The following is a 19285-nucleotide window of genomic DNA, read 5'->3' as shown; positions in this document are numbered from 1 at the left end:
ATCAAAGCAAACCTGTCAGAGTGAATGCGATGCGAAAACAGTACATCGCATTGAATCGCTTTGCTTCGGTCCGTGTTCCGCGCTCACTCTGACATCAACCTTAGGTTGCTGCCAGAGGTAGCGCGAAAAGTGATGCGAGGCGAAGCGTTATGATGCGATGCACTGTTATCGCATCGCGTTCACAGTGAAATGCTTGCTTTGATTGAATGTAAAAAACTTGCACGCACATGTGGACGTTTCTCAAATCGCGTTCACTCTGACAGCAACCTTAGGGTGAAGCCAGAGAGAAAGTGATAACCGACGCGAAGCGAAACTTGACAGATCGCACGGAGTCGGAGTCCACTCAAGTTCAACAGAAAAATGGCAAGTATGTCAGAGTGAACTCGATGCGTTGCGAAGCGGCTACTGATCGATCGCATCGCACTCACTCTGACATACATTTTTCTGCTAAACTTGAAGGGACGAGCAATGCCGCGCGGCTCCGTGCGTTCTGTCAACTTTCGCGTGTCGCTTTTTCTCTGGCTTCACACTTAGAAATGATGTAAATTCAAGCTTGCCGTATTCTCTCGGGTACTGACAGAATATTATATCTATAAATAAGTAAAATTTAATATTACGCCTTTTCCGGTGTCAAAACCAGGTGAATGAGCTGTAAAGTTGATGGCATAGTTTATTTTTACATGCACATGCCAAGTTACGGTGCTGCTACGAGGGGTCTATCCCCACAACGCACACAAAAACAGTAAATTTACGAGGTGAATGATCACTGTGTTAAAACCATTCCAATCGAATCAAAAAAGTACAAACATTTGTTCAAACAGACCGCGTGGACTCTTAAACCGTTATAAACGACTGATGTAGCTAAATTGAGTGCGCTAAAGATGGGTTTAACCAGAACGATAACTATAAATTGAGATCAAATCAGTCCGTTAACTAACAAATCCTACTAATTGAAACAGCTTCTAACTCAGTTACGAAGATGTTTTTGTGCGTTTTTTGCATCGTCAATTTAAATCACGGTTTGAACTTAAAGGTATCGAACATAAACTCCAGACCTGAATAAAACTCAAAAGCAACCCATAGGACAATGGCACCTTTTATTTAATTTTAATTTTGTGAAAATTGGTCTGAATTTTTTAAAAAAATCGAAGTTTCGGTATCATTTGACCTTGGTTAAATCAGGGATCGGTACTGCAAAAGTGGACCGGGCAAGTTCTGCAAAGCGAGAAGAATTTGCTTTTTAGTTTCAAGGAATTTGCTGCATTTTACATCGTCACGAAAAACAAAAAATCCTGAAATCGAAAATTTTCTGCTTATCGCTCTGTAATTCCGGAACTGGAAGTCGGATTCAGATTAAATACAAACTATTGGTATATATGAACGATACCGCAAGTGAAATTTTCGCAAGTGAAATTTTTTCGCAAGCGAAATTTTTATTGGAGTAAAAATGTTTTAATTGTGCTATGATCAACTGCCGTGAGATCTGTTAAAACAGAAAGAAATGATATTGAATAAAGAGCGCACTGTGTGTTTATGAAAGTTTAGAAAGAAGAAAAAAAATTTTGAATGAATGATCAGAATGTTATTTCGGAGAAAGAAATGCTATTTATGGTGATTTCGCCGAATCAGCAGAGCCTACATTTGCAGGGAAGTTGTCATTCCACAGTTTCTTCTAAAGATTTCGTCGAAATCAAATTCATCAAATTTCGAAGTAGCGAACCATTCCTGATTACTAGTTGTTAGGAGAAATCTTAATTGTTATGTTCTCTCTTCGATTCATCAGTGCGTTAGCTGTTCATGTTGCTGTTTCAATTTAGCAGTTCAACATAAACCTCTAAGAATCGTCTTTATAGAACCGCTAAGCTTCATTAGTAGTTAAATATTATTTGCTAATGCACTGATGAGCAGAAGACGAAACATATTTTTTTAAGCTCAGTTTAAATCTCGTATAATGCAGACACACACACACACACACACAAACTAGACACACAAAAATACTGGTGTTGGAAGGCCGATCAATCGTGGTAGATTACAGTGGGCTGGACATGTAGCATGTATGCCAGGAGAGCAAATCGACTTCGTTTCGCACCTGTTGTAAGTGTGTAATTGAAGAAGATGCGCATGCGACGGGAGTGCGAAAACTGGAGAACGGTAGTCCAGGATCTAGTGTCCTGAAAATGTATACTTCGTTCCGGAAACGGGATGTGCGCCTTTAGGGTGATGTGAATAAGTAATAATCGAAATAAAACATTAATGGAATCGAGATATTTCTCATATAAAAAGGTTATGCAATCACTTCAAAAACCGACTAGTAAAAATGTCAAGAGTCATATACCATTCGACTCAGTTCATCGAGCTGAGCGATGACTGTGTGTGCATGTATGTGTGTGTATGTGTCAAATAATCTCACTAGATTTTCTTAGAGATGGCTGAACCGATTTTGACAAATGTAGATTCAAATGAAAGGTCTCACGGTCTCATAAGGAATTCCTGAATTTCATCTAGATCCGTTATAGGGTAAAGTGTGTTAAATATTGTGCACCGGCACTAGAACCGGCGAAACAAAATACGCGAAAAAAATCTGAACTTGTCTCAAAACTACACAAATCGATAAATGCTAATTCGCGAAACTAAAAAAATGTTCAAGCGACGGATACTGCGAATTCATCGCCCAAAATTAAACTATGTCAACCGACCGAAGCGCCATCTGCATATCATTGTCGGTGTAAGCAGATTTATGTTAATTTAATTTTTATATTAGTTTACAAGTTAATCGTGTTATTCTAGCATAAAATCTAAAATTGGTTTTCATATCGTTCCTTAGAGATATTTCACATTTTTCTTATTTTATTATATTTCTCCTTACTAAAAATCGGGCTAAACTAAACTCCGTCGATTATTCGGGGAACGTTTGATCAATGGAACTATTTTTCTTCGTATTAAATGCTAAGCTTATGACGCGCGTGTGAAGTTTATAATCGTGCACATGTTTTTTTTGCGACCGTGCTTAACTAGGACGTATGTAAATAAAGTTTAGACTGCGAGGAGGATCCATTTGGTATTTTATTATTTTGGTTAGAGAGTAGATATCAATATTACTTTGTATCGCGTAAGATGATGTTATTCGATTAATGATGATCGTGTGATTTTGTCAGTATTATGGCTGTCTATTAAAAAAAACAGAACACAATGAAATGTATAAATTCTTAACGAACCACCCGACTGTCCGCAGTTTTACGAGTTTCGGAAGAAATTTTGAAGTTTAGTAGGATGCACATAATAATAAAAAACGCGTAACGTGCAACGTATTCTCGGTAGCCGGCTGCCCAGATCAATAAACACATGATAATATTATTCGAAAATTTACTAGCAAACAACCCCTTCCTGTTATGCATGTAGAAATGCAGATGATTCCTCGGTTTCTAGTAGCAACATGTATTGAACTAACAATCCATACTTCCCAAGTAAATCTGCATTCGAACGTGGCTGGCGTCGGTATTGATCAGTATGCAGGGATCAATGCAGTTTACATAATGTGAAACAATTCCCAAACAAGTTGTTTCAGAGAAATTGGTTCTGATCAATAACGAAGTAGCAACACTCGGGCGGTCTCTAATGCTAATGATAATGTTCAAGGTAATGTAAGTTTGACTATTTCAGTTATGACCAAGAAACTGCCCACTAACAAGAGCCTATAACACATGGACTGAAAGGTCCCGAGCCTTACACATAGATGGCGCTAGTTTTATTGCAGTCACCTTTTTTCAGTTAATACTAACCTTTAAAAGACAACTGTTGAAATGTCATGATATTTTATTTATTAATTTGTGAGTTATTGTGCTAAGAACGTATTGACTTTATATTGCATGAGTATTTGAGAATGAGAAAGCTCTGTTCAAAGTGGGTGACCCGTTTGCTCCCTGTTGACCAAAAACGAGAACGTGTTGATAATTCTGAGCAGTGTTTGGTCATGTTTAAACGTAACAAACCGGAATTTTTGCGTCGTAATGTTACAATGGATGAAACATGGATTTATCACTTCTTTCCGGAATCAACACGATCGTCATCTGAGTGGACAGCAATAGAGATGGTCGGGTATAGAAATTCTTATACCCGTACCCGAGTGAGCAGTAAAATTTTTTACCCGTACCCGACCAAAAACCCGTCGGGTACGGGTCGGGCTTCGGGTAAAATACCCGAGACCGGACCATCTCCAGACAGCAATTAGTGAACCTCGTTCAAAGCTCTCGAGAGCAAAGCAATCAACTGGAAATGTTATGTCCTCGGTATTTTGAAATGTGCGTGGTGTAATATTTATCGATTATCTTGAGAAAAGTAACAGTGAATATTATATAGCGTTATTTGAGTGTTTGCAAAGAAACGACCGCATATGGCAAAGAAAATTTTTTTTGTTTCATCAAGACAACGCACCGTGTCACAAGTCAATGAAAATAATGGCAAAGCTACATAAATTGAACTTCCAATTGTTCCCGCATCCACCGTATTCGCCCGATTTGGCTCCCAACGACTACTGGCTGTTCGCAGACCTGAAAAAATGCTTGCCTGTAAGCAATTTCACACGAATGAAGGAAAATGATTCAAATAATAACTAATCTCTCATAAAAATGTTCCTGATTCAAATAATTTTGCTCATAATTAATCATTTACGAGTTTCATGATTTCCATGATTTACTAATCATGGTACCGGAATTGGATTTTTATCCGTGTATATTCTAACAATTTATATTAAGTGTCGGAAATGTAACTGCTTATTTACATATTTATTCTATATTATATACTCACTTTCATTGTTTTGCCCTACGCTGTTAAACAATACTGGCTGAAAAAATAACAAACATTCCTAAACTGTATAGCATAAAGCAAAGCCAATGCACGGTACTACATCCCAACACGGAAATTGACTTCTTGTTTCAACAAACTTTGGAACCGACTAATCAGTGAACAGAATAATTGCAAGGTTTTTGGCGCGGTCCTACTGAAACTAAGAAACCTTCCATATTGAGACACGAACATACAATAACTGACTTGCAACACCGGCACTTCATACGTTTAACCGTGTGTCTTGATAATAACCTGATTACAGTGCTCTTAGACTGCTGGGTTGATTTACAGCATTTCTCGATCCCCATGTGGTTTGGCATTTGGAAGAAAAAACACTGCTTATATATTTGCGCCTGCTTAGATTAACTCAATTCGTTTGAGTAATTTTACAATTATACACTCACAGCAGTATCTTTATGCAACATGCTTCCTGTGTTGATTTGTCGGTTTCGATTTGGCGGGTTTTCAGCTTTTAAGACTCGTACCCAACTGCAGGGCATCATCTCTACCAGTGATGCTACATTCATATCATTTTGAAACAAATAACGAGGATCTCCGTGAAACAGCTCATCTATTTTCAATTGATGTACTTTATCACGTTTACGCTTAGAAAATATATTTACACGATTAATTATTTATATATTACGTAGTCTCAAGCAATCATGCAGATTGATATTTGAACTTTGATATAAAAAGGATTAAATGTGATGCAATAGATCACTGAAAAGCAATTACTAATCAAGGATTGCGCAACTGCGTCAACGAAAACCTATCGTTACTTTTAAATTACTAACTCGAAATGACAATCCGGCAAGTTGTCTTTATACAGTTAATTGAGCTATTTGTGGCAAACCAAGTAACTAATAAACTATAACACTGTTATATGCGGGGCGTCGCAGTTCTACATCATTTCTCATCAAATATTCGTTGAACTAAGTTCGTATTTTTTGCAGATATATCTATATTCCTATTATTTAGTTTACAGCACATAAGAAACAAGTTTCATTACACTCTTGGGTCCGAAATCAAAATTGATCGAAGTTATGATTCTCTGCATTTCTGTAAGTTTGTTTTTTGAATTATGAAATAATCTGTTGCAGAATCTTGAATGCCTTTCCTACGCTATATCGAACGACGCAAGTTGCGCATTTGGTCGCCACTTCCCTTGTACAATTTGTTGAAAGGAAAAACCGTCTACGAGATACGTTCGCTACATCCGTTGGTATGTGTTTTATTGAACACCTCGGTGCTCAGATCAAACGGATATCATGACAATCATGCAACTGCATTCATGAAAAAAATACCTAGAAGGTGCTAGTAGTGTATTTTTATATATAGTCGCAGATTGGAACTAACAACTTGGTTGTTGATTTTCCACTTAACATTGCTTAACGAAGCAACAAAATGAATGAGGTTAAGTTGAGAGTTTTTGTGGTACGCCTCTTGGAAAGTGTCGATGTTATTTTAAACGAACAGCTATCTTCTACTTCCACTCAAGTTGTTGACTAATCGTTTCTTTCATTCTCATTGTTTAGCTACTAAGAAATTGGCTGGGGAATGGAATGTTAAACGCAAATTAGAAGGTAAATTGAATTAGAAAGAAAAATTACCAGAGGTTCAAAATTCCTTCGATAAGGATGTAAGATAAGATAAGGATCAAGTGATATTTGTTTTTCAAAAATATAAAGACATATTTGACTCAAGACAGACTCAAAAGCCGTTACTTGTACAAAAATGGTGTTCAAAAAGAAGTTGTGCGGAAGGACGGACGGATTATGTTTCAGAAATAAATAATAACTAATATAAACGTAACGTTAGTTCAAAGTTCTCGATGTATAATATTTTCTTAAATAACATATCTTGCAATCTTAATTTTCATTGTTGAATCTTAGCGAAATGATTGCCGAGATTTGCACCACCGAGTGCACGGCAGAGATGGCATTTCACTAGAGTGATACACCAGGGCGTAGGTTTCAATTATACACTGCGGATACATTTGCTACGCTCCACACAAAGAGGAAAGCGCACTTCTTTTCAGCGTCCAGACAGACAGACTTTGAGTGCGTGCTTGTGTTGAAAGAAGCTGGTGCGAGAGAATAACATTCTTTTCGCGCGAATCGCTCTTACGTGCTCTCCCCTAAATACACCCAAGTGATCACTGGCGTGTGATGGTGTGCGAACACTTCTGTGAACTTCAATCAAAAGAGAGTAGATCTGGCCTTGCTAAGAAAAATTTGCAATGAAAATCGAAAATTTAATGATAAATTGTTTTATTTAGCTGATTTTGCGTGTCCCACGCTTCTTCTACGCAAACCATACACCAGAGTGCTAGAGATGGTCGGGTATAGAAATTCTTATACCCGAACCCGACCCGTACCCGAGTGATCAGCAAAAAAAATTACCCGTACCCGACCCGTACCCGATTAAAAATTTAAAAAATTACCCGTACCCGACCCGTACCCGATCAATAATAAAAAAAAATTACCCGTACCCGACCCGTACCCGATAAAAAATAAAAAAAATTACCCGTACCCGACCCGTACCCGATTAAAAATTACCTGTACCCGTACCCGACCCGAATGAGTAGTAAAAAGTTTACCAAAATTCAGGATGGAAAAAATAGTGTTTTAGATAGCGAGCTAGATAGAGCGTATCAGGCTCTAGTTTGTCAGTAAAATACATTAAAATGCTTGTTTTTATTTAAACATATAAATACACTGTGAAGCATGAATAGATTTCCAATGTCTTTGGTACTTTATACTCATTTACAAATGTCAACAAATAGGAGTGATATCTACTCAAATTTTTCGAGAAGCACATTTATCCAAAATGTCGTAATACCCATTGTATCCAATTTTGGGTAGGTATGGTTTTTACGAAACAGTGCGACTTTTGATCCAATTCTTTAGAACCACAAGTAAGCGTGCTTATTATCTTGACACACAAATAAAAATTCACATTAGAATCACTTGAAAAATCACGAACATCCCCTAAAATTAATAGAGTATCATCGGTTCGTTTACGTGAATTGACCAAACATCAAATAATTCACGTGTATTCCCAGTGTGAAAAATTCAATTTTGAAAATGGTGAACTGTGAGTCCTTCAAGTGTAAGTAGTTTGAACATTTGTGAGAAATTTTTTTTGGTTACATTTTTTTTTACTACAATGCAAAATGAATTATGATTTTGATTTAAATTAATCTGTCAAATATGCCCGTTTTGTAAGCCTCACAAACCCACACCAACGATGTTAACGGGAGCTGGTGGTTTTTACAGCCATTGAACTTCTGTTCCACCTCCCTTGGAACCCTCAACGAGTGAACACGGTGAAAATTTGAGCATTTCGCGTGAAAAGATTTTCACCCGTACTTTTGCGACTGTCACGCATCGAGATTTTCAGTGAAAAGAAACGTAAATTAACTCGACGTCAACATTTCAAAAGGGCCTAAAAACAATTGACAGATTTTCTTTGTTTACTTTCTCTTTCGACTATATCTGCGTTATTATACAAAAATTCGTTACATATTTGGTAATGTTGGAAACATGGAGATATTATCTTTCATTCTACACGAACACTTTGTAGGTACACGTGAAAATTAAGGAGATATTCACAAAAGAGAAAGTAAACAAAGAGAAACTCTCATTGGTTTATGTGCCCTTATGAAATGTTGACATCGAACTGGCAATATAGCTCAACTTGCTGTGCCATCAATCGGTGTCATTTCAAGTGAGGTGACACCATCCAGAAGTGAAGAATAAGAAGAACTTCTATGCAGATTTTCTGAAATAAATGTTCATGTTTTTATGGTTAGAATCCTAATGATTTATATGTAAATTTTGAAAATCTCCAACCAATATTTAAAATAACAATTTTCTGGCATCTGAATGTGATATGAGTACTACACTACATTTTATATATTAATCAAATAATTTTTACTGGATTGTGCATTAAACAGCTTTAAAATGGCAGTCCATTAAAACCTACGTGGAAAGTAGGGTCTGACCGCAACATCTTAGAGCTAAGGCAGTGTATCTTATTAAATATGTTATAAAAAAGTAGGGTGGAAAATATTCACATAACGTTTCACGTAACTATGATTGATCGTTTTTTTTTAAATGAAGAAAAGAAATGTTTTTTTCTGGAAAAAGATGCCAGTTTTCAGGTCTGGTTCTAGGCGCGAATGTCAAAACCCCTTGAATCAAATTGTTTATTTTTCGGAACAACTGTTTTGCTATAAAAAATTCTCGTCAACGTGTAAACATATTTATGTGAAGTACAAATGGTCGGGTAATCGATCAGAAAAAAAAATTTACCCGTACCCGACCCGTACCCGAGTGAGTAGTAAATTTTTTTACCCGACCCGACCCGTACCCGAGTAAGCAGTAAATTTTTTTTACCCGTACCCGACCCGTACCCGATTGAAAATAAAAATTTTTACCCGTACCCGACCAAAAACCCGTCGGGTACGGGTACGGGTCGGGTTTCGGGTAAAATACCCGATACCCGACCATCTCTACAGAGTGCTCACCACACCTCTGTGAAAGTATCTGCATCCACCTCAGAGAATTTATTAGCTCTGCTCTAGCACTATGGTGCGATTCAGTGGAGGAGGTAAAAGGAGATAAACAAACGCACGCATGATGCGTGCACACTTTATACAACAGTGGTGCAGAGATGTCCATCTCCTCTGTGTGACGAAGAGCAAGCAAAATTTCTCCCTTCGCACTGACAACTTCAACGAGAGCTCTTCTCTTTCACATATGTACACCACTGTTGTATAAAGTGTGCACGCATCATGAGTGCGTTTGTTTATTTCCTTTTACCTCCTCCATTGAATTGCACCTAAGTGCTAGAGCATTAGCTAATAAATTCTCTGAGGTGGATGGAGATACTTTCACAGAGGTATGGTGAGCACTCTGGTGTATGGTTTGCGTAGAAGAAGCGTGGGACACGAAAAATCAGCAAAATAAAACAATTTATCGTAATATTTTCGGTTTTCCTTGCAAATTTTTCATCGCAAGGCCAGATCTACTCTCTATTGATTGAAGTTCACAAAAGTGTTCGCTCACCATCACGCGCCAGTGGTCACTTGGGTGTATTTAGACGAGAGCGCGTGAGAGCGATTCATGCGAAGAGAATGTGTTTCACTCGCGCCAGCTGCTTTAACCACAAGCACACACTCAAATGCTGTCTATTCGACACTGAAAAGAAGTGCGCTTTCCTCTTTGTGCGATGCTTCGTTTTTTGCATCCTCGGTGTGGACATGAATCTGACGCCAGCGTGTATCACTCTGGTGAAATGCCATCTCTGCAGTGGTGTATATATGTGAAAGAGAAAAGCTCTCGTTGAAGTTGTCAGTGCGAGGGGAGAAATTTTGTTTGTTCTTCGTCACACAGAGAAGATGGACATCTCTGGTGCACGGCAATGCTAAATTGGTTATTACCGAAATTGTCTGCAAAAACATCACTTTTTAGCTCTGCAAAAACGGCAAAAACACCCGGAAATAACCCATGAATTGGGCAGTCCTTCGATTTTCAGCATTAAAAGAATTTTGCTTTACTATTGTATAAAATAATGAACACAAAACCTAGGGTTGGTGAGTGTTTTAATAATTATCATTTTAATTTTAAATATAAACACCTGTTTTAATCTACCTAGTGGTGTAATGATGCCCTTCTCATATTACTCATAACATCATAAAAATTGCGGTGGAATTCTAAACACAACTGTTCATTAAATAGAAACAGGAAAGTTTCTTCGAACGGAATCTAGCAAAATCAACAAATCAAAACACCCTATAGTTCCGGCATCGTAAGACTTTAAGTTTGTGAGAATCGATTTGGCCATCTTGAAAAGAGTGAGTAAGTTTCATTTTGCAGTTTTTGACCACTATTTCCAATACTTTCCAATCCGGATTCAGCGTGGCGATATAAAATTTATAACGCTTAATCCAGTAGTTCGAGTCCAGTTTAGATTTTTTCTTATGATTTTTGCTTCGACCTTTGAATTGATCCTTTCTGAGGAGAGTAAGTAGTTCAAAATTGAAATACTAAAGCCAAATACACTCGTCAACCTGTAATTCCGGAACCGGAAGTAGGATGGATTTGAAATTCAAAAATTTTGTATGGCATCTTAAGACTTTTTATTTGAATCTAAATTTGTGAAAACCAGTTTAGCCATCTGCACAAAACTGCTACACACGCATACATTTTGCGTACTCAACGAACTGATTCGAATAGTATATGACACACGGTCCTTCGAGCCTTGTAGCAAAAATTGATTTTCAAAGTGATTATATAACCTTTCCATATGAGAAAAGAAGTATCTTCTGAATATTTATGATTGTGACAAAGACTTTGCTTAAATTCCAATTGGTTGACTTATTACTCATGCTCTATATTGAATAAACTAATTAAACGAAATCTAACAAAACAAGCGAAACAGCGTTTATGTTACTTTTTTATATGTAATTCGAGCTAAACAAATTAGGATTATTATTATTGTTATAATTTTTATCATTGTACATAATTTTCATAACAGTATGTTATGTATGTTAATATTATTTACTGTTCTCATTGACATCAAGAATCACCGGCCCAGTATTACTGCACTACCTGCTCTGAAAATTACATTAAATTACCGGAATTCCGGAATTCCGATGTATGGTATTTTTTTCAAATAAATTTTTGTTCATTGATATTCTTTTATTCTTTCGGTCGCACTTATCATAAAATAGCTATGATTTTTCTCAATCGTAGCACTCACCTATCAATAGCAGACATTCATCACCGTTTCGTTTTAATTAAGGGCTGAGGCCAGTAGGTCGCGTAAAACCACGTGGCTCGCTGTGCGTATTACATTTCTCTCCATGCTCTCTCGCAAATGTGCAAAATTACTCTCGATGTGGCCGGGTGGCTAAGAAAGTTTTGATATTTTTGGTTACAAGTTTGACTACATCACATAAAATCAAAAAAAGCTACCGCTTGTTTGGCAGCCTTTTTGATCCGATTTTATTTCTCTCTCATGTTTCGTTACGTTACCAGGGAACTAAAATGGCGCCGACATAGAAATCGAATTACATTTACCAAAATAACATTCACTTCATTTTTATCGTGACAACATATATGTTTTTATGCACTAATCGCGTCTAAATTAAGTTATCTAGACATTGTCAGGATAGATTTTTGATCCATACTTTTGAAGGCGAGATATTCAATGAACAAGTTGAAAGACAGCGTTTTCAGCTATGCAATTCTTCCTTCAGGAAAAAGACTTTCCCGGCCGCTAAAGTCAATGAATAGTTCTGAAATTTTCACAGAATAATCTAAACTAATTTTATAAGAGATTGTCAGTTGGTTTTTTTTTATATTCGTCACCGTTTCTGAGAAAATCAGATTTGAAGCGTGGCCCGTAGCCCTCTAAATCACCCTTAAACACACTGGCCTCAGTCTTTAAAGTGACAAGACCTGGTGAACGACCATAATGGTTGAAACCGGGCTTAAATAAACGATATAGAAATTGAATAAAGCCTTGTTGTGTTTTCTTCTTCCGTGCCAGCACGTAGCATTGCAAGCAGGGTTTATCTCATCATTTTATATGGCAGTTTCCAAGCTTTGACACTCATCGCCCTGTACTTGCGGAACCGGAAGTCGGATCTGGATGAAATTTTACGGTAGCATTTGAGACAATATGAGCTTTAATTTAAACCAAGATTTGTGAAATCGGTTCAAGCATCGTTGAGAAATCGAAATGAGTTCTATTTTTGGAGTTTTCCTTCACTACTTTCGGTGCTTCCGAAACAGGAAAAGGGGGGACCAGTACTGACGAATTAAGTTTATATGCCCACAAATTAACAAATTCTGCAAACTAGAAGCATTTTTCAGTCAATTTTAGGGCGTTTGTACCTGTTTTTATCATTGTTGGTGAAAAAACACTCCTGAAATGGAAAACTTTTCACTTATCCCGCTTATGTTTCGAAACCGGAAGTTGTATCGAGATTAAATGTTCTAGCAATTTTTAAAGAACTATAAGACATTTCATTGTGAAAATCGGTTATACCATTTCCGAGAAATTCGAGCGCACATTTTTTCATAAATTTCCACATATTACCCTGTAACTCCGGAACTGAAACTAGGATCCAAATGAAATTCAATGGCAGGCTATACTGCCCATACTCGCATATCAGTCCCATATCAGTTTTACGTTTCGTCTTTGACTCATCAGTGCAGAGCAGTTCAAATTGAACTGCTTAGTGCTAAACTCGGCAGCTCAATTTGAACCGCTAAGCAGATGTAAAGTTTCTGCTACTTACAGAACACTTTTTGTTTTGCAACGGAGTGCAATGTCTTTTCTGACGTGCCGAACGAAAACGTGTTTTCGACTATTTCTGGCCGATGCAGGTATGGTCATTTAGGGGTTAGCCAAATTTTGTGCTAGGGCACATAACCGTTTTTATTAGTTTTACGTTTCGTCTTTGACTCATCAGTGCAGAGCAGTTCAAATTGAACTGCTTAGTGCTAAACTCGGCAGTTCAATTTGAACCGCTAAGCAGACGTAAAGTTTCTGCTACTTACAGAACACTTTTTGTTTTGCAACGGAGTGCAATGTCTTTTCTGACGTGCCGAACGAAAACGTGTTTTCGACTATTTCTGGCCGATGCAGGTATGGTCATTTAGGGGTTAGCCAAATTTTGTGCTAGGGCACATAACCGTTTTTATTAGTTTTACGTTTCGTCTTTGACTCATCAGTGCAGAGCAGTTCAAATTGAACTGCTTAGTGCTAAACTCGGCAGTTCAATTTGAACCGCTAAGCAGACGTAAAGTTTCTGCTACTTACAGAACACTTTTTGTTTTGCAACGGAGTGCAATGTCTTTTCTGACGTGCCGAACGAAAACGTGTTTTCGACTATTTCTGGCCGATGCAGGTATGGTCATTTAGGGGTTAGCCAAATTTTCGTTCGGCACGTCAGAAAAGACATTGCACTCCGTTGCAAAACAAAAAGTGTTCTGTAAGTAGCAGAAACTTTACGTCTGCTTAGCGGTTCAAATTGAACTGCCGAGTTTAGCACTAAGCAGTTCAATTTGAACTGCTCTGCACTGATGAGTCAAAGACGAAACGTAAAACTAATAAAAACGGTTATGTGCCCTAGCACAAAATTTGGCTAACCCCTAAATGACCATACCTGCATCGGCCAGAAATAGTCGAAAACACGTTTTCGTTCGGCACGTCAGAAAAGACATTGCACTCCGTTGCAAAACAAAAAGTGTTCTGTAAGTAGCAGAAACTTTACGTCTGCTTAGCGGTTCAAATTGAACTGCCGAGTTTAGCACTAAGCAGTTCAATTTGAACTGCTCTGCACTGATGAGTCAAAGACGAAACGTAAAACTAATAAAAACGGTTATGTGCCCTAGCACAAAATTTGGCTAACCCCTAAATGAGTCCCATATCGATTTTCGCCAATTTTAAGTTAGCTTGAGAAATGAAATCTATCCTCAGTATACTCTCAGGAATTGAAATAAAAGTTGAGGGTTTGTTCACTAAAACGTGGAAAAATATCAACTTATGTCTGTCTTATATTGCTAAGTACCCGCGTATCAGTCCCATTCAGTGCCAATTTCAATAATTTCATTTGTTGCAATATTGGAATAGCAAAGGTATATTACCGATATTTTATGTAATAATACCTTGATTTAGCATTAGGTAGCACAATAAATAAAAAAAAATCGAAAATAAAATTTGGATCGCCTTTTTCTCGACATGCCGATTTTCCATATGGGACTGATATACAAGTATGTGCAGTATAGATTTGAGTATGTGCAGTATAGATATAGACTTTTGAAAAAGAGAAGGTGCATATTTTTTCCATTATTTATGTGCATAACACTCCGACATTCCGGAACGGGATGTCGGATTGGGATGAAATTTAATTGCAGATTATGGGACCAACCATTTGAATGTGTGAAAATCGGTTCAGCTGTCTCCGAGAATTGCTCAGTTCATCGAGCTGAATAAATTGGTATATGACATTCGGCCCTCCGGGTTTCGGTCAAAAAGTTGGTTTTCACAGTGATTGCATAGTCTTTCTATGTAAGAAAGGTAAAAAGAAAAACAAACATAAAAATTATACGACTAAAAGCATTTGATTCTAGTAGGGAAGACCGGGGCTAGACCGGACACGGGGTTAAACCGGATGGCGTAAGTATCTTATAAACCAGCAACTAATTCGATGCATGATTGATTTTGTAAACACGGATTCTTGAAACATACATAAATTTTTATATCTACATTTCTATTCTTCTTCTTATCACCAAATCAATTCATAGTAATCTAGATTTACTATAAATTTAAGTTAAAGGTGCATTCTATGTATCGAAACAATAACATAGACTCAGCTTCAATATCAATTATCAATTACCACATTGAGTTATCTTATGATTTGGCGCTCTACTGTATTAGTTCTTCATTTTAGTGTGAAACTTTATAGTCTGGTGGTTGGTCCCTTTATCGTGACTTGGTACAAAAGCGACATGTTTTTCCAAGACACAAATTGAGAATGGTAGCTGAAGGTTGGAGCTACACAACGGTTTAATGAGTGTTTTTCTAATTTCCAAAAAGTATCCGGCATAGGGGGTCCGGTTTAGTTACGCAGTTTCTTAGATTTTGAATTGGTTATTTTATCGCTACTTTCTAAAGAAACTAATGCATAGTTTTTCAAACCACAAATTGGGAAATGAAGTTACATAACTGTATAGATAGCTTGGGTAAAAACCTAGTTGCAATGGATACTTTTTTCAATGTCCCATTAGAGTCCGGCTTAGCCCTGGTCTCCCCTACACCTTAACGCCTCATCATGGAAATAAATAAAACAAATAATGTTTGGAAAATAGATCCATAGAATTAGTTTTGAATTTTTAACTATTCGATAGGTCATAGAACCTTCTTTTCCAATTGTTCCGCTGAATATCATTTTATTCAATCTGTAGTTCGATGTGATGCGATACTAAATCGACAAAAGGCATTAGATGACAAGTGTGTCGCCGAATTTTTTTCTGCAACAAGATGCGCTTTAGCGAGACTTCATAATATTATTCAAACGAATATCTGAAAAGAATGTTTATTTTTACCCGGACTGGGCCGATCCGAGCTTTCCGGTACCGACATTTTTCTGCTTCGGCTATGGCTGAGCAGCACATGCAGCTTTGAGTATGCAAGGATTTTTATATCATTTTCACTTGAAAAAACTATAACTGAGCCAGGGTAGTTTCATAAAATAAACACTTTTTATGAGCAGTTAGGGTGGAAACTGTGTTATGTTTGGCATCAAGCGAAAACGACATTAGATTCTTAAGAACGTAGCACTAATTGAAAAATAGAATTCAATGGTTCTGTATGCCGAAAATCGACAGCAACTTCTGTGAAAACAGAACGGTCAATTTTCCGGTTTGGGGTAGGCCTTTTTCATGGAATATGAAGTCTATCTCTTGTTATCAAAAAATCGATTTCTGATGCTACGTTGTCAATTAAATTTTACTTGTTCTAATATTGATTAAACAACGCTAAATAAAGCTAAAGCTTCAGACATAGACGAATTAACTATAAACGATAGACTTTATTTTTCTTAGAAAATGTTTACATCAAAGGTCGATACGTTTTCTTGAAAAAAATATAGCAATAAGTAATAATAAACTAAGTCGTATGACGCCGTCGATCATTCAAGCAAACGGCGGCACACGCCGCCGCTGCTGGTAAAAACCGCAAACCCGGGGTTACAAGCATTCACAAAACTTTGTTGATAGAACATATAGCAAATTAAACAGATATATGATAGAACATATAGCCAATTCGTATGGGTCACAAAACGCCCTCGCCAACGACGGGCTCGAGTTCTGTCATTGTGATAATTTTTTCGCAAATTTTCACTTCTACTATTGCATTCCATCAGCCTTTTTCGGTTCGTTTTTTTCGTTAGATACTGCTAATAGTTGAAAAAAAATCGTTTTTTGCTTCTAGATAAGACAACTCTGCTGAATATATAGTTTTACGTGCGCAGGAAGTCTACTATTATTTTTATTTAAAAGCATACCTTACTCAATCCTAAAATATTTCTATCAAAGAAACATGAAAGCAATTCGTTGTCAGAATACGCATTCGTGACACTGATGCAGTTTGGATTGTACCCGAACATCAAATTTTACTTCATTATTTCACTTCGTTCGTACACGAATTTGATGTCAAACTTCAACCTTCTAAAGTTCAAGTTTTATCTCAAACAACATTGTTAACGCGAGCTGTTTTCAACCGTTTCGTTCCAACCTGTTGCTACACTTCCAGCTGACACACGTTAGCCTTCGTTGGCCGTACAATTCCGAAGCCTGGCGTTTCTCGTCAACTGGCAGTACGATCACCTTTTTCCCAGTGAATCAGTGAGATCAGTTCGGTCGCAAGATGTGTCACTGTCACTATCACTGCCATTAGTAACGGTTAACATAAGCACTCCCCCTTTACGGTCAGCATAAGCTTTCCCCGAGACAATCGGGTCACCAACAAACAACACATGACATTGATGAGCAGCAAAATAAAATAAAATCATCATCACCAGCCCAACGACATTCTACTATTGCCGCGAACACTAGAAGCACCAGGCACGTGCATGACGAAGATGGAAAATGGATCGCGACATTTTCTATCGTTTTGAATTACGCGTAAAAACCACGTTCGCTGCTGTCGCTGCCTCCGGTGCTACTGGTAGTGTTATTGTTCGCCATCAATGGAAGTTTCGAAAATCGCGTTTAGGTCACCACTAGTCGTGTGCCTGTGCAGAAACTTATTCACTTACAAACACACCGGCAGCGTAGCGCAACAATCGGCCCAGCGCTGCACTCATCGAACAGGTAGGAAAACAACGAAAATGGCTATTGCAAATTCTAATTATTTTAAAGTAGATTTCGATAAAAGCTGGTACAGAACCTGATTAGTTTCCTATAGGAGCGACGAGGATGGCGGATGGAATGGAAAGCACCGATCGCGGGTCGCGTTGAGCTACATAGAAAACCACCACCGCAACACAACACTACCACTCGGTCAGCTCAAATTTCCAGCGAATCGATCGAATCGGCTCGAGTGCACTTTGAATACTGACATGACTGCCGACGATCGTCGCTGGTAGCCTTTGTTCGATCGACGAGGGCTTCGTGGGCTCCGTTCACTGCTTTGCGTCGTTCATGAGCAGCTTAGCCGGTAAACGATTCGAATGTGTGTTTGTATCACTGTAAAACCGAACGACCGCTTCCAGACTGCCTGTGATTCTGTTACCTGGTGCAGCCGAAAGGTGTGCGACCATAATGTGTATGTGAACGCGATGTGTGACGTCTGGGCTAATTGTAGTCAAATGTATGCGCACTACTCGCCCAGCCGCCGGTGCTTCCATGTGAGCGGCCAATCCGAGTGTGGTTGTCAGCTGATTGTTTAACTTCTTGCCACTAGGGTGGATACTATTCGTTAGAATGCGATGAGTTGAGCTAAGGTCTAATAAGGTCATTCACCCTCGCAACACCTATCTATGCGAGGGGTACTCGATAAGTTTTTATATTAGTTTTTACCTTTTTTCATTAATATAAAAAATAAGTATAGAATTCGCTCAAACTTTAGAAAAATTTTCCGAGGCCCGGAGGGCCCAGTGTTATATACCAATAGATTCATCTCGACGAACTGAGCAAAATTTTCAGTTTTTTGACAATAACTGTCACAATTGACCTTGAAAACAGAATATTATTTTAGAGATTTCACACGATAATAGCTATCCAACAAGCCATTGAATGTCAAAATCCGTCCATTTTAACGAAGATATCGATATTATTGTGTAAGCGACTTTTCACCATATTCCAGTAGTAAGAGCGCTGAATGACAAAATAATGTCTGGGACCAACGTGGAACACGATATTTTATAGAATTGTTTCTAATGACCTAAAAGATTGTTAACAGTATACTTTTTCGTGAAATTTTGCCTCGGACCGGTTCGTTTTTGGCAACATAATTGTTCGAATGTGACATATGTTAACCAGATGATGACAACTTTTTCGAGTTGAAAGCAATTCCATAATTATATTGATTTAAACTACTTACAGAAATAAATGCTGGAAGAGCATAACACGCATATACCATTCGAATCAGTTCGTCGAGATCAGCAAATGCTTGTGTGATAAATAATTTCACACAATTTTCTCGGAGATGACTGAACCGTGTTCTACAAACTCTGATTCATATGAAAAGTCGTATTCTCCCAAACAAGGTTCCTGAATTACGTTTGGATCCGAATTCTGGTTCCGGAACTACAGGGTGACATGTGAAACGAAATTGAAATAGTGTTACTCATTTTTCTCGTAGATGGTTAAACCGATGTAAGATTCAAATGAAATCTAGCAACCATAAAAGATTAAAATGA

General features: G+C 37.7%; 1 protein-coding gene across 2 annotated transcripts in view; it reads right to left on the bottom strand.

Annotated features, from left to right (window-relative positions):
* The window catches only part of LOC131435133 (bestrophin-4), a 72512-nt gene extending 54527 nt beyond the window's left edge, over positions 1 to 17985 (bottom strand). Inside the window, exon 1 of one of the 2 annotated variants that reach the window (XM_058602691.1) lies at positions 16928 to 17985. The gene's annotated coding sequence lies outside the window, so the exon portion shown is untranslated. The remainder of the gene's footprint in view (positions 1 to 16927) is intronic. The other variant, XM_058602690.1, reaches the window with a different exon arrangement.
* Between the last annotated feature and the right edge of the window lie 1300 nt (positions 17986 to 19285).

Source organism: Malaya genurostris, chromosome 3 (genome assembly GCF_030247185.1).
Source record: "Malaya genurostris strain Urasoe2022 chromosome 3, Malgen_1.1, whole genome shotgun sequence".
NCBI classification, from domain to species: Eukaryota; Metazoa; Arthropoda; class Insecta; order Diptera; family Culicidae; genus Malaya; species Malaya genurostris.
Note: the sequence above shows the minus strand (reverse complement) of the source record. Positions and strands in the feature narration are given on the sequence as shown.